Source organism: Durio zibethinus, chromosome 20 (assembly GCF_047325235.1).
Source record: "Durio zibethinus cultivar Kanyao isolate XHJ-2024 chromosome 20, ASM4732523v1, whole genome shotgun sequence".
Taxonomy (NCBI): domain Eukaryota; kingdom Viridiplantae; phylum Streptophyta; class Magnoliopsida; order Malvales; family Malvaceae; genus Durio; species Durio zibethinus.
The window spans coordinates 14,495,001-14,505,000 of record NC_143181.1 but is presented as its reverse complement, the minus strand read 5'-3'; the positions used below and the strand labels follow the sequence as shown (position 1 = coordinate 14,505,000).

The 10,000-nt window shown below is 51.6% G+C and overlaps 2 non-coding genes across 2 annotated transcripts; both read left to right on the top strand.

The window, feature by feature from the left end:
- The first annotated feature begins 6,204 nt into the window (after window positions 1–6,204).
- On the top strand, window positions 6,205–6,357 carry LOC149513161 (5.8S ribosomal RNA). Its single transcript, XR_016330980.1, has one exon. It is a non-coding gene; the product is annotated as a 5.8S ribosomal RNA (ribosomal RNA).
- Window positions 6,358–9,700: 3,343 nt separating this feature from the next.
- On the top strand, window positions 9,701–9,855 carry LOC149513160 (5.8S ribosomal RNA). The gene has a single exon (XR_016330986.1). It is a non-coding gene; the product is annotated as a 5.8S ribosomal RNA (ribosomal RNA).
- Window positions 9,856–10,000: the final 145 nt, after the last annotated feature.

The following is a 10,000-nucleotide window of genomic DNA, read 5'->3' as shown; positions in this document are numbered from 1 at the left end:
GCGCCAGGCACATCAGGCAGACCAACAGGCGAGCCAGAGGTTGAGGCCCGCAGACCAGACGTGCTGGCGGGTATCTGCACGCAAAGCCTAGCAAACGAGTTCAGAACTCTCGCCCAAATTGCAGGCCAGCCCGTGAGACCAAGGCCTGGCATACAAGCTGCCCGCACCACATCCAGAAGGGCCCAAGGTGCTAGACACGCATGGGATGCTTTTGGAAGAAGGCAGGATCAGCAGGAGCATCCTGGTAGATTTGGTTGACCCTGAAAATCAGGAGTTAGCATCCTGATTGATTGTAATCTGTATAATCCCATGATTTTAGCCTTTATTCTAGGGATATGCCATTAAGTTGTAGCTGGAGCCTCAACTATAAATAGAGGGCTGCTCCATCCTCATTTGTACACCATCAAACACTTATATTTCAGTGAATACAAGAGCATTTTTAGAATTCTGCCTTCTTATCCTGTTTCTCTTTAACTTGCATAATCAGCCCTTCCCGTTGTTCTAGTGCCCGCACGCTTGTGTTTTAGGCTGACTTAGGCATAAAAGAGGAGATTCCAAGCCTAAGGTCGCTTGGATTCTGAGTCTAAGGTCAGAGCTCGTGACAATTGGTATCAGAGCAAGTTCGATTTTACATGTTTGAGTTGTGCAGGTTAGATTATGATTGAGGAGATGGCATCCCAAAGCGACGTTGCTAGCCAACAACCAGAGGCCTAGGAGCATGGGCGTGGAAGAGGCAAGAAAGCTAATTCTAGAGATATCTGGTCTACCATGGACGGTAGGCTGGCCAAGGTGGAGGTGACCATAGACGACATGGGGGAGAAGCTTGAAGAAGTAAAGACTCACATTGCATCGCTAGACTCCATGGGGGAAGAGATCCAAAGTGAGCTGAAAGCTGCTCTCAACAAAGGCATGGACGTGATCACCCAGAAGAATAAGGCCTTGAAGGTTGAAGTGCTAACCTTGTGCGATGGCATGGAGGCCATGCGCCAGCGAATGGAAGAGCTTACCAGTGAGCTCGTTACTTGCAAGACTGCCATTAGGAATGGCATGTTTGCTAGAGTGTCCAAGTCCAGATTGGATTCCCCAAGCCTAAGGAGTTCAAGGGGTCTAGGGCGGCTAAGGAAGTAGACAACTACCTTTAGGGTATGGAGCAGTACTTTAAGGCCATGGGCATGCAAGATAAGGCGATAAAGGTAAGCACTGTTGCTATGTATCTCACTGATGTAGCCTTATTATGGTGGAGGCGCAGGTGTGATGATGTCAGGCATGGGAGTGCCAAGATTGGAACCTGGGCAGAGTTTCAAAAAGAGTTCAGAGAGCAATTTTACTCGGAGTATGCCGATGATGAGGCACGGGCAAAGTTACGTCGGCTTAGCCAGCAAGGGGACATAAGGGAGTATGTCCAAAAATTCTCTGAACTAATGCTACAGATCTCAGATCTAGGTGAGAAAGATGCCCTCTTTACTTTCATGGATGGGCTGAAGCCGTGGGTGAAGCATGAGCTACAAAGGAGAAGAGTTCATGACTTGGCTAAAGCCATGACTACTGTCGAGGCCTTGATAGAGTTCAAGCCTCTGAACAAGTTCGAGTCTACCAAGCCCAAGGGTAAGGGCAGGGACGATAGGGATCGAAAGAAGCAGTCCAAGGGGAAGGACTGTGATCGAGAATTCAAGGATGGGGACCGAGACCGTTTAACTAAGGATGACGAGAGGAAGCCACCAGCAGGCAAGTGGAAAGCAAAGGGGGACCGAGAGCCACTAGCATGCTACCTATGTGAAGGGAGCCACATAGCACGCAATTGCCCGCAAAAGGGCAAGCTGGCTGCTGTAGACAAGGAGTCTGATGAGGAGCCAGAGTCAGGGGTAACAAAGCTTGGGTCGTTGGTGCTCGATGCCGTCCAGAGTAAAAGGAGCCGCAAGCCAAAGGGCTTGATGTTTGCTGATCTAATGGTTGTGGGTCAGAAGGTGAGTGCACTGGTGGACATAGGTGCCTCACATCTTTTTATTTCAGGTGATGGAGCCTGAAAACTCAGACTAAAGGTGCAGAAAAGGATTGGTACCATTAAAATGGTGAACTCCAAGGAGGTTTCAGCCATTGGAGTAACATGGGGAGTGGAGTTGCAGCTTGGAGACTGGAAAGGCAAGGAAACCATAGAGGTAATACCCTTCGACGACTGTGAGTTTGTGATTGGGTTGGATTTCCTTGTTTGGATTAACGCCCTCTTTGTGCCTTTTGTCGATTGTGTTTGCATCTTGGATGCACGGTGCCAATGCCTAGTGCCATTGAGGAGAGGGTCTGGAGTTGGGTCGCAGGTGGTGTCAGCCATCCAATTTGCCAAGGTGGTAAGCAGACAAGAAGACACCTTCTTGGCAGCCCTGAAATATGATGAGCCAAGGGAGAAGGAGATCGAGTCACCCTTAGAGGTGTTAAAGGTGCTGAAGACCTTTAGTGATGTGATGCCCGCAAAGCTGCCTAGCAACCTACCACCTAAGAGGGAGGTGGACCACAAGATTGAGCTGGTGTTCGAGGCCAAGCCACCAGCCAGAGCCCCTTACTGAATGTCTCTACCAGAGTTGGAGGAGTTGAAGAAGCAACTCAAAGATTTAGTTGATGCTGGCTTCATTAGGCCATCGAAGGCACCCTATGGTGCACTGGTTCTATTCCAACGCAAGCATGATGGGTCGTTGAGGCTGTGCATAGACTACCGGGCTTTGAACAAGCTGACCATCAAGAATAAGTACCCCATCCCACTCATTGCAGACTTGTTCGACCAACTTGGGAGTGCAAGGTGGTTCACCAAGCTAGATTTGAGGTCGAGCTACTACCAAGTCAGGATTACGGAGGGAGATGAGCCAAAGATAGCATATGTCACTTGGTATGGTTCGTATGAGTTCTTGGTGATGCCTTTCGGACTCACGAATGCCTCAACAACATTCTGCACCCTTATGAACAAGGTACTTTAGTCATTCCTTGATCGGTTTGTTATGGTTTATTTGGATGACATTGTGATCTATAGCCAGACTTTGGGAGAGCATGTAGACCACTTAAGACAGGTGTTCGAGGTGTTGTGGGTGCACAACCTATTTGTCAAAAGGGAGAAGTGCTCATTCACCCAGCAGGAGATCCCGTTCCTAGGCCACATAGTGGGATGTGGCAGGATACGCATGGATGAAGGCAAGATACATGCCATCTTGGAGTGGCAACCACTAGCCAAGGTCACTAAGTTGAGATTGTTCCTTAGGCTGGTTAACTACTACAGGCGCTTCATCAAAGTTCACTCAGCAATAGCCACGCCATTGACTGACTTGCTCAAGAAAGGGAGAGCATGGGAGTGGAGTACAGGGTGCCAGGAAGCCTTTGACAGGTTGAAATGGACGGCGACTGAAGAACCAGTCTTGGCCTTGCCTAACCATGCCAAGCCGTATGAGGTACATACGGATGCATCAGACTTTGCCATAGGGGGCGTGTTGATGCAGGAGGGACGTTCAATCGTGTTCGAGAGTAGGAAGCTGAACGAGACTGAAAGCAAGTACATGGTCCAAGAGAAGGAGATAACTGTAGTGGTGCACTGCTTGCGCACTTGGTGCCATTACCTGTTGGGGTCGAGGTTCATGGTGAGGATGGACAATGTGGCAACCAGCTACTTTCAGACACAGAAGAAGTTGTCCTTCAAGCAGGCGAGATGGCAAGATTTTTTTACGAAATTTGACTTTTAGATGGAGTACAAGCTGGGGTGGGCGAACCTAGTGGCAGACGCCCTGAGCAAGAAGGCTAACCTTACTGCCATTAGCCAACCAGAGGGGTCACTAGTGCCGTGCATCAAGGAGGGACTTGCACATGATCCTACAACCAAAGCTCTGATGGAGTACGCCCAGCAAGGTAAGACTAGGCGGTTTTGGATATAGGATGGTTTGTTGTACACAGGGGTAGTAGACTATTTGTACCGCAGCACAGGAAGCTCTGCAAGGAAGTTTTGCAAGAATGCCATGATTCAAGGTGGGCTGGACACCTCGGAGTGAGCCGTACCTTGGCGCTGATCGAAGACCAGTACTACTGGCTGCACATGATGGATGATGTGGAGGCCTATGTGAAGACTTGTCTTGTGTGCCAACAGGACCAGGTGGAGCTCAAGAAACCAGGCAGTCTCTTGGAGCTATTGCCAGTGCCAGAGTGACCATAGGAGAGTGTTTCTCTGGACTTTATAGTTAGTCTACCCAAAGCAGAAGGGTTTGGAAGCATCATGGTAGTGATGGATAGGTTTTCCAAGTATGGAATCTTCATTCCAGCAACCAAAGAGTGCCCAGCTGAGGAGGCAGCTCGATTGTTCTTGAAGAACATGGTTAAGTACTGGAGAGTGCCGAGGACCATTGTTAGTGATCGAGACAGGCATTTCACGGGCAGGTTTTGGACTGAGTTGTTCAAGCTATTGGGGTCAGACTTGAACTTTTCCACCAGCATGCATCCACAGATCGATGGGCAACAGAATGAGTGAATGGACTATTGGAGGTCTACCTCAAGCACTATGTCAATGCCATACAAAGAGACTGCCAAAGCTGCTAGATATTGTGCAGTTTTCCTACAACTTGCAAAGGAGTGAGGCAACGAACTAGAGCCCATTTAAGGTTGTGACAGGGCAACAACCACTAACACCCGGTTCGATTGCTGCAAGTTATACAGGGCTGAATCCAGCAGCATACAAGTTTGCCAAGGAATGGCAGGAGCAAACTTACTTGGCCAGAGTTTGTCTACACAAGGCGGCCAAGAGGTCGAAGAAGTGGGCAGACCAAAATAGGTGGGACGTGCAGTTCCGGGTTAGAGACTTGGTGTTGGTGAAGCTACATCCCATTGTGTGCCACAGGGAGCTGCACAAAGGCCTAGTCCGGAGGTATGAGGGACCTTTCTGAGTAGTCAAGAGGGTAGACAAGGTTGCCTGCAAGCTAGATATGCCACCCAAATCGAGGTTACACCCGATGTTCCATATGAGCATGCTCAAGCCATTGTATGAGGATAAGGGAGATCCAGGACAGGTAGAGTCAATGCGTGTGCCATTGGGAGCAAGGGCCTCATATGAGAAGGAGGTTCACAGCATCATAGCTGATCGAAAGGTGAGACGAAAGAACTATCAGCCAAGACAAGAGTACTTGGTACGCGAGAAGGGACTTTCAGATAGTGAGGTGGGCTGAGAACCAGCAGATGACTTATGGCAGTTTAAGGACCAGATCAGGAAATACCATGCAAAAGATGCAACGAGGATGTTACGGAATCAGGTGGGGAAGAATGTCATGCCCTAGGCGGGCACGCCAGGCACATCAGGTAGACCAGTAGGTGAGCCAGAGGTTGAGGCCTGTAGACCAGGCGTGTTGGTGGGTATCTATGTGCAAAGACTAGCAAACGAGTTCAAAACGCCTGCCCAACTTGCAGGCCAACCCATGAGACCAAGGCTTGGCATACAAGCTGCCCGCACCACATTCAGAAGGGCCCAAGGTGCTAGACATGCAAGGGAAGCTTCTAGAAGCAGGCAGGATCAGCAGGAGCATCCTGACAGATTTGGTTGACCCTGAAAATTAGGAGTTAGCATCCTGATTAATTGTAATCTGTATAATCCCATGATTTTAGCCTTTAGTCTAGGGATATGCCATTAAGTTATAGCTGGAGCCTTAATTATAAATAGAGGGCTGCTTCACCCTTATTTGTACACCATCAAACACTTCTGTTTTAGTGAATACAAGAGCATTTCCAGAATTTTGCCTTCTTATCTGTTTCTCTTTAACTTGCGTAATCAGCCCTTCCCATTATTGTAGTGCCCGTACGCTTGTGTTTTAGGCTGACTTAGGCATAAAGGAGAAGATTCCAAGCCTAAGGCCACACGGATTCCACACGAACTTAGGTGAACCTGCGGAAGGATCATTGTCAAAATCCCACTCCACGGACGACCCACGGACGCGTTAACGAAACACTGAGGGGGCGAGGGTGCCCCAGCGCCCCAAACCCCCTTCGAACCCCGGCGCGCGCGACGGTCGCTCCGTCCCTCCTATGGGGCAGGCGGAACGATCGGCGTCGTCTCGCCTGCCACCGAGCAACGAACCCCGACGTGAATCGCGCCAAGGAACCGAAACAAAAATGGAGCGCACACGCCATCACCATCCCATTCGCGGTACGTGCACGGGCGGCACCGTGACTCCTTTTGTCACAAAACAATGAAATGACTCTCGGTAATGGATATCTCAGCTCTCGTATCGATGAAGAACGTAGCGAAATGCGATACTTGGTGTGAATTGTAGAATCTCGTGAACCATCGAGTCTTTGAATGTAAGTGCCCCAAGCCATTAGGCCGAGGGCACGCCTGCTTGGGTGTCATGCATCGTTACCCCCCCTCCGACCCCCCGTCCTCCGGGCTTCGAGGGAAGGGGGCAGGCAGAAGATGGCCTCCCGCGATCTCGTGATGGTTGGTGGCAGTGCTCCCGACGTGCCTCATCCCCGGTAATGCACGCTCGTTGTCCACTCGGACCCCTTTCGACCCCCCGTATCGCTCGATCAATGCTCGCGTTGTGACCCCAGGTCAAGCGGGATCACCCACTGAGTTTAAGCATATCAATAAGTGGAGGAAAAGAAACTTACCAGGATTCCCGTAGTAACGACGAGCGAACCTAGAAGAGCCCAGCTTGAGAATCGAGCACCCCCGACGTCCGAATTGTAGTATGAAGAAGCGTCTTCAGCGGTGGATCGGGCCCAAGTCCCCTGAAAAGGGGCATTGGAGAGGGTGAGAGCCTCGTTGTGCTCGGACCCTGTCGTACCACGAGGCGCTATCTGTGAGTCGGGTTGTTTGGAAATGCAGCCCCAATCGGGCAGTAAATTTCATCCAAGGTTGAATACGGGTGAGAGACTGATAGCGAACAAGTACCCCGAGAGAAAGATGAAAAGGACTTTGAAAAGAGAGTCAAAGAGTGCTTGAAATTGTCGGGAGGGAAATGGATGGGGGCCGACGATGCACCCCGATCGGATGCGAAATGGCGAGAGCCGGTCCGTCGATCGACTCGGGGCGTGGACTGACACGGGTCACGGTGGTGGCCCAAGCTCAGGCTTTCGATGTGCTTGCGAAGACGTCATTGTCATGATCGTGGAACACAGCACGCACCATCTCGACATGCCCCGACACTAGCGTGCTCTAGGCGTTGGCCCACGGGCTCTCCATTCGGCCCGTTTTGAAACACGAACCAAGGAGTCTGACATGCATGCGAGTCAACGGGCCAGGAAACCCATAAGGCGTAAGGAAGCTAATCGGCGGGATCCCTCACGTGTGCACCATCAACCGACCTTGATCTTTTGAGAAGGGTTCGAGTGTGAGCATGATCGTCGGGACCCGAAAGATGGTGAACTATGCCTGAGCAGGGCAAAGCCAGAAGAAACTTTGATGGAGGCTCGCAGTGATACAGACGTGCAAACACCGTCGATAGCCTCTAGTCCTTGGTCAGTCGAGACAGGGAATGCACTACGTATGCCTAAGTCACCCCACGAAACGAACATGTGGGCAATCAGCTGGCCAGAGAGCCAGGATGGGCAAGTCGGGGATCGGCCTAGTCCCTCTCTGCATGCTATTATCGATCTTGCTGTCGATCCTTCGGTCTGGCTGGGGCTTAGACCAGGAATGAATGTTGCATGCCTAAGCAACCCATGAAATGAGCGTACGGGCGCTGAGCCGACCGGAGGGGTAGGATGTGCAAGCCGGGGATCGACTCGATCCCCCTTTGCGTGCTGCTGTTGATCTCGCTGTCGGTCCAGCTACCGTAACCCTCGGTCCAACAGGGGCTTAGACATGGAATGAACTCCATATGCCTAAGCCAACCCACGAAATGAGCGTGCGGGCGCTCAGCCGACTGGAGAGGCAGGATGCGTAAGCCGAGGATCGACCCGATTCGCCCCTGCGTGCTGTCGATCTCGCTGCCAATCCTGCTATCGCAATCTTTTGTTCGGTCCAATCTTAGACTGGGAATGAACTCCGTATGCTTAGATTGGGAATGAACTCGGTATGCCTAAGTCAACCCACGAAACGATCATGCGGGGGCTCAACCAAGCAGAGAGGCAGAATGTGCAAGCCAGGGATCGGCTCGGTCCCCCTCTGCGTGCTGTCGATCCCACTGTGGGTCCTGTTGCCGCAACCCTCGATCCGGTCTGATCTTAGACTGGGAATGAACTCCGTATACCTAAGTCAACCCATAAAATGAGTAGGCGGGCACTACACCGACCAGAGAAACGGGATGCGCAAGCCGTGGATCGATCGGGTGGTAGATGGGTTTAGGCACATCTTCATATTTTTGCCATGCCAATGCCATTTTTATGGCTTGTAAATTCATACAATGGTCCCCTAAGCCTTCATGTGAGTTTCGTGGCAAGATGACTCGTTTTTTATTTTTCATGATTTTTGAAACTTTTTACGATTTGAGATTTTTTAAGCACAAATTAGAAGGAGTTTTGGCCCCAAAGTAGATGTGATCCTTCTATTTTTCTTGGCATGCACAAAAAAATTTAGCTAAAAACTCGAAGTGGAGAAGATTTTGTGACCATTTGAAAAAAGTGTCCCCATTTCAGACAATTGAATGGCTACTGGCAGCAAACCTGTAAAATCTCAAATGCTCTTTAAGGGGTGTGAGTTCTCAGAGGTTTGATGAGGGATAGGGGGCCAATATAAGGGCCAAGTACCAGCACCCATCACACATCATGTGCGCACACCCCTCGGCCCCCCAATCGCTAGAACCCCAATGCCACCAGTCAGGTTCTCCGACGATGCTCCGGTGATGCTACCCCGGGCAAAAAAAATGCTACCCCAGCACATGCTCGAGCCCAGCATGTGCACTGTGGCTCAAAATGGAACTTCAACAAGGCCTCGACCATCAATGGCACATGATGGTGCATGGTGATGGCAGATGCATCGACCATCATCGGCACAGGCTACCCTTTGGTATGGGCACTTGCCTCGACCGCCATCGGCATAAGCTGGCCCTAGTGTGGGCGGTTGGCTCGACCACCATCAGTGGAAGATGGCCCCTAGTGCGAGCGGTTGCACCGAACACCTTCGGCACACGCTGGGCCCTGGTGTGGGCGGTTACCTCGAGCACCATCGATACAAGCCAGCCCTTAGTGCGGGCTCTTACCTGGACCACCATCGGTAGAAGATGGCCCCGGTATGGGCGGTTAAGTCGAACACCATTGGCACACACTGGGCCTCAGTGCGGGCGGTTACCTCGATCACCATCGACACACGCTGGGCCCTGGTACTAGCGGTTGCCCCGAACACCATCGGCACATGCTGGGCCCTAGTGCGGGCGATCGCCTCGATCACCAACGGCACACGTTGGGCCCTTGTGCGGGTGGTTGCCTCGAACACCATCGGCACACACTGGGCCCTGGTACGGGCGGTTGCCTCGAGCACCATCGACACAAGCCAACTGTCGTGAGCCAACCTTATATGGGGCCATGATCGGGACTTAGGTTGCCATGAGCCACCTATGTATAGGGGCGACGGTCCACCCTACGGGGCGGGTGGAACGATCAGCATCATCTCGCCCGTCGTCGAGAAATGAACCCCCAGCGCGAATCGCGCCAAAGAACCGAAACGAAAATGAAGCGCGCGTGCCGTCGTTATCCCGTTCATGGTGCATGCACGGGTGGCACCGTGACTCCTTTTGTCGTAAAAAAAAGAAATGACTCTCAACAATGGATATCTCAGCTTTCGTATCGATGAAGAACGTAGCAAAATGCAAACTTGGTGTGAATTGCAGAATCCCATGAACCATCAAGTCTTTGAATGCAAGTTGCACCCCAAGCCATTAGGCCGAGGGCACGCCTGCCTGGGTGTCATGTACCATCACCCCCCTCCGATCCCCCGCCCTCCGAGCTCCGAGGGAAGGGGGCAGGCGGAAGATGGCCTCCCATGATCTCGTGGGTCCCGGTTGGCCCAAAAGTGAGTCCCTGACAACGACAGCACGGTGACCGTCGGTGGTAG